Genomic DNA, 6787 nt, shown 5'->3' on the forward strand with positions numbered 1-6787 from the left:
AGGAACCAGCAGATCAAGTAGCTTTTGGAATAAAACACCAATTTTTTTAAAATTAAACACTATCTAAAGATTTGCATCGAAGCGTTTATTTTTGATAGTGATTTTAATCACTGTCAGATATCATTTACTTGATCCAACTATGCCACGTCACCACTGTGCCGCGACCCCCCTGTGCTGGGTTTTTTTTTTATTTAAAATTGCCATAACTTTTTTAAAAATGATCGAATCAATATAATTTTTTTTTATAGATACCTTAGGTATTTACCTATTATTTTGTATATTTTTATGAACATTTGATCTTTTACAACCCAACAGGAAGGGTTTCAAAATGGTAACTTTTTTACAAAAAATTAACTTTTTCAACTTAACTTTTGAAAATGTTCCGGAAAGACTGACACTTTTATATATACCTTAAATTAAAGCTAATGTAGTATACCTGACAAGAGAAGTACAGATTTTCATAAATATTATATAAATAAAAAATTGGTATAGCATAGAATGTTAAACTTATTTAAATTTTTTTGCTTTTTGAAGTCGAGAAAAATAATTTTGAAATTTAAACTAGCTTAAATAGCCAATATTTTCAATCAACGTTAGCGATGTACGGTTGCCGAGTCGGTTAAACTTGAGTATTACGTTCTGGGGTACAAGGTTCCAACCCGCATATGACAATAAATTTGTTGCATTTTTTCATAATTCTTGTTAAGTTAGAATAAATTTTCAACTGCTTTGATTATTATCTCATTTAGATTTAATAACTTCAATAAATATCAAGGATCCCATCACTGTTGTCGCCACTCTCGAGAATAATTTTTTATTCATATTAAAATTATTTTACTGTATTTTAAGTTTTAGCTTCGATGTGAAGATGAGAAAATTTTTTTTTGCGACTATTATTTATTTTCTCTGCTCTAACTTGTTGTGTTTCGGGTGGTAATTATATTGAATAAATGAACAACACCGTGATTAAATATCAGTGAAAATATATTTTACAATTGCTATATCCGTAAGATTACATAAAAACAAAATCAGTTTCAAAGGAAGTAGACAATAGCCAAAATGTTAATGATGTGATATTATTCTTGTTAGTGGCCGGCGGCCTGGACCGGTTCTCCTCACCCGCGGTCACTCGGCGTCGCGCGACCTGTCGGACGAGGAGAGGTAGCTGTGTCGCAGTCGCCATCCAGCGGTAAAGCCGGAAGTGCAGTGCGACCGCGTCAAACTTGACCTACTTTTATCAACGATACGTCAAATGACTACAATTCGTATCTAGTTGAAGATATTACCCTCAAAAATTGAAAAAAAAATTCTAATTTATCAATTAAACAGTTAGTTATTACATGTTCTCCATAGAGACAATTAAAATCATTCATTTCTAATGTTTTCAAAATATTTATTGACGAATCAAGTTTGATATGATAATTTGATATGATAGATTTCAAATACAAAATTAAATCATTTTACTTTGTAATTTAATAATATTTTACTGTATTTGTGTGTGCTACTACTAGACTATAATATTCCAAATTTGTTGGTAACATGATGTATAATATAAATCAATTTAAAAAAAAATGATTGTTAGTTTCTCCTGAATTAACAATGGATTTTTTCAATTATAATCAAATTTTATTATACGATCAATTGAGAAAATCTTTTTAACAACTTTGTTTTGATTGGTTTAGTTAAAGTAAATCATTAAAATTAATTAAGTTCTGAATATTGCAGAATCTTTTTAAACACCAAAAGTTACTATTACTTCTATTTAAGTTATCTATTACGATAAAAATTCAAAAAAATATTGAGCTACTCTGATAAATTTACTATAAATAGTATTTATAAAACTTCCTAACTGCATATTAATCTTAACAATACAATTTTTTTAATTCTCATAAAATTTTCTATTTAATGATGTCAATTTCAAACTTGCCAATTGAGCTAAAAGTTATTGCAAAATAAATTTTTCTTTTTTTTATTATAAACATTCACAAAAATCAACTTCCAACGGTTAAAAAAATAGGTTAAATATGTCATTTCCCTTATTTTTAACATATTAATAATTAAAATCAGTATTAATTTAAAACAATTTTTTTTTGTTCTTAATTATTATTATTTTTTATTTGTANTTAATTTAATACAATTTTTTTTGTTCTTAATTATTTTTTTTTATATGTAAATACTTATTTTTTAATGATAAGTAATAATATTAAAACTTAGAAGTAATAGAAAAAGTTTAATTGCACATTTGAAAACATCGCGAAAAGTTGACTTAGAAAAGTATATTTTTGTTTCTGATGAAAGTTCCTTGTATTCTAGTGTGTTTATTCATAAGTAACAAATTTTTTTTATTAAAAAGTATTGCATCAATCCCTTTAATTTTTTATACGTGTTAAAAGTATATGAATATACAACTTCTTTTTATTTTTATAATATCTCTGTAAAAATTATAATATTATATAATTGAATATCAATTTCATACTAAATTTAATTACTATAATTTTTATGTATTCATATATTATAATTATAAATCGGAATAAAATTAAGGTAATAAGAGTTATGGTTGTTTTTGAAATAGACTACCAATCTCTTAAAATTAAACACTATCTACAGATTTGCATCGAAGCGTTTCTTATGATAGTGATTTTAATCATTGTCAGATATCATCTATACTTGTCCTAACTATGCCACGTCCATACTGTGCCGCGACCCCACTGTGCTACCGTTTATTTTTCTATCATAATATTAAGTTAAGAATGGGGTTCCCATTTTTGAAAATAAAAGCTAAGGTTTTATGTATTTGATACCCCTTGTATAAAGGGATATGATCCTATTTAAAAAAAAAAAATGTGTCAGATAAAAGAGGTATATAAAAATTATTTATAAAAAATAATAATATTGATGCATACATTTTTCCAAAAGTTATAGCAATATAAATTTAAAAATATAAAATCAAGAATTTTTTCACGGAAATTGTACGTTTTTCATTAACTCTGATGTCCGTTTTCACCGTTAAGACAAGAGGTCAAATTTTTTTTTTTAAATTAAAGTATATTACATAAGCTATAATTTAAGATATACATAAAAGTGTCAGTCTTTCTGGAACATTTTCAAAAGTTAAGTTGAAAAAGTTCTACTTTCCATACGCATTTTTAAATATTTGAACCCCCCCTGTATAAAGGGAATTGGTCAGATTTAAAAAAAAAGTATGTCGAATGAAAATGATATACAGGCTGAATTTTTTATCATAACCCACTCAATTACTTACAGAATAATAATAATTTAAACNATATACAGGCTGAATTTTTTATCATAACCCACTCAATTACTTACAGAATAATAATAATTTAAACATTTTTTTTTAGCTTCGATGTGAAGCTGAGAAGGTATTTATTTTACTGTGATGTTTTTTTTTTTTTTTTATTGTATCTGTATACGCTTAATCTCGGCTGTCGCTGGACCGATTTTAATGAAAAATATGTCAAAAGATCACAAATTGTATCTAGTCGAAGACATTACGCTCAAAATTTGAAAAAATACTCCCTCGTTCCCCGTAAAGAGATGAAATTTGGAGGACACCAGACTTACCATTGCACACATTAGTCTTTATGAAACTTGGGTACTAGATTTTGATATTTGAAAATATCATAAATCGTCTAAAATATTAATTGTATAAGTTTGTTGTGCAGTACCTCATTAATTGCAGGTATTAATTTTTAATTTTCTACATAATCTTTAATAGAGTGGTACAAAAACAAAATTTGTGTTTTTATCAAAAAGTGTTTCGCAAGTGATTTTCAGACAGTGACTTATTAAGGTTTCTTCTTAGGAAGAGATATACATAAGATATATTTTAATTCCCCTCAAAAATGCATCTTTATAAAATATTTATTTTCATCGTGTAGGGTTTTATCCTCCATGACTTAGCTGGGCCTTGTCATAGACAAACGTCTAAAGTTTGGGCCGCACATTACTCGTGCGGCAGAGCGGGCCCAGAAAGTCATGAATTGCCTGGCGGGACTCATGCCCAATCTGGGAGGGCCGAGAGAGATGCGGCGCAGACTTTTAGTCAGCGTCGTACACTCGGTCCTCCTGTACGGGTCCCCGGTTTGGGCGGATGCTCTTGAGTATTCGTCCAAAAACCGCGAAGCCCTGCTCAGGGGACAGAGGAGGGTGGCGATCCGGACAGTTTCGGCGTACCGAACGGTGTCCGGAGTGGCGGCGGGTATCCTGTCGTCACTGCCGCCCGCCGACCTGCTCACCGAGAAACGCGCCGCCGGGCATGAGCTCCGCCGAGAACGCAACCGGTCCCTCGAACCCAAAGCCGGCTAGCGCTCAGGCGGATGACCAAGCTCCGGTGGCGGACTCGCCTCTCGGAGGAAACGACGAGAGGCGAGTGGACCAGGTCCCTCATAGGACCCGATCGGCTGGACCGGACTCACGGTGAGATGACTTATCGTCTCACCCAAGTGATATCCGGGCACGGCTGCTTTAACGAGTACTTGCACCGTATTCGTAAAGCAGCCGCGCTGACGTGCGACCACTGTTCGGATCGCCCGGGAGAGGCTGATAGCGCTCTACATACCCTCTTCCGGTGCGAGGCGTGGGCCCAGGAACGGGACTCTCTGGAGTCCCGTCTAGGGTCCACGCTCCGAGTCGGGTCCCTGGTGGACCTGATGTTGGGAAGCCGGGAGGCGTGGAGGCTCGTCCAGGCGTTCGCCGAATCCATCCTAAAAAAGAAGGAGGAAGCTAAACGCCTGAGACAAAGGCAGCTGCGCCGCCCGGTACAGGAGGACCTAAGGCGCTGGTTTAGGCCGGCGCCTTAGGTATTCGTGTTTTATGTTTTTGTTTCGTGAGTTATTTATGCACCCTTCGCAAAGTCCTGCCCCCACCTCCACGTGGTTCAACCCGGGCAACGGATCCCACTCTGGGATCCGGCTAACGGCGGAGGTCACACCACGTTGTGAATCAGCTCTTGATTAATTTCGGGCTGATTCACAACGTGGTGGTGTGGGTTTTAAAGACGGCGTCGGCCGCCCTAAAGTAATACCTAACGGTAGTTCCAGGGCGATCCACAACCAAGCCGATCGGAGAAAAAAAAAAGAAAAAAAGGGTTGTAGACAGCACAAAGAAACGTACGGGTATATTTTTAGTGTTTAATTTTTGTCTTGGTGATTATTGTACCGCATCCTTTCAAGGTCATTAGGCCAAAACAATACCACCTTGATAAAATGTTTACATTGATATAAATATTTTTAAATCTTGCTTTGGTCAGCCCAGAGGAAGCTTTATGAAATATTGCTGTCGATTTCTCCTTTATGTTAGTTCTCGTATGCTCGTAATTGCAGCAAAATTACACACACCATGATATTATAATTTTAGCTTCGATGCGAAGCGGAGAAGGTATTAATTTTACTATAATGTGTTTTTTTTTTTTTTTATGTCTGTTGCCACTTTTTCTCAGCTCTCATAGGACCGATTTCTTTCAAAAATACGTCAAAAGATCACAAATCGTATCTAGTTGAAGACATTACCCTTAAAAATTGAAAAAAATTCCCTTGTTCCCCGCAAATGGGGGAAATATCCAAAAAAATTACAAATTTAAAAATCGCTAATTTTCGAAATTTTTTCACTTTTTTTTCTTAAAACTTCCATAACTTTTTGAAAAATCAACAAATCAACATAATTTTTTTTTATACTAAAACCTTAGATATTTACCTTTCATTTGATATCATTTTTTTGAAAATCTAACACTTAACCTGCTCATTGGGGGGGATTTAAAATGGCAACTTTTTTACAAAAATTAATTTTTTCAACTTAATTTTTGAAAATGTTCCGGAAAGACTGCGTCCTTTAAACATATATCAAATTAAAGCTTATTTTATGTACTACAAAATGAAAAAAAAAAATTTGTCCCGACACTTTTTTTTCTACATTTAAACGGCTGCCGTAGTTAAAAAAACACTATTTTTGTGTTAAAATTTTCGATTTTCGATTTTAAATTTTCAACTTAAAAATGCTATAACTTTTTGAAAAATGTATATATCAGCACAAATTTTTTTTTTCTAAATACATTATAAGTACATCTTTCATTTGACATACTTTTTATTAAAATTGGACAATTTCCCCTTATATAGGGGGCGTTCAAAACTTAAAATATTGTAAAAAACATAGATCTTTTTCAACTGAACTTTTGAAAATGTTCCGGAAATACTGCGTCCTTTAAACATATATAAAATTAAAGCTTATTTTATGTACTACAAAATGAAAAAAAAAAATTTGTCCCGACGACCTATCTTCTATACGCAAATGGCTACCATATTCAAAAATATGCTATTTTTGTATGAAAATTATGGGTTTTGTATTTTATTTTAATAGAAGTTGATGTTGCTTTTGCAATTATCCAACAATTTTTTAAAATTAAACACTATCTACAGATTTGCATCGAAGCGTTTCTTATGATAGTGATTTTAATCACTGTCAGATTAAATCTAGACTGAACCCAACTATGCAATGTCTCCACTATGCCGCGACCCCACTGTGCTACCGTTTTTTTTAAATATTGTATTGATTAGTATTATGTGTTATTAATTGATTGTTAAGATAAAGTTAAGACCTACAACATTAGTTATAAGTAGATCATGTGTTATTTATATTAGAAAAATGGCAATAAAACCCAGAAGAGTTATTCAGTCCATAAATTATCATTTGAATCATCTTTTATATAGTTTTTAGCTTCGATGCGAAGCGGAGAAGGTATTAATTTTACTATGATGTGTTTTTTTTTTTTTTT

This window comes from Daktulosphaira vitifoliae, unplaced genomic scaffold (genome assembly GCF_025091365.1).
Source record: "Daktulosphaira vitifoliae isolate Bord-2020 unplaced genomic scaffold, ASM2509136v1 Scaffold_2, whole genome shotgun sequence".
Lineage (NCBI taxonomy): Eukaryota > Metazoa > Arthropoda > Insecta > Hemiptera > Phylloxeridae > Daktulosphaira > Daktulosphaira vitifoliae.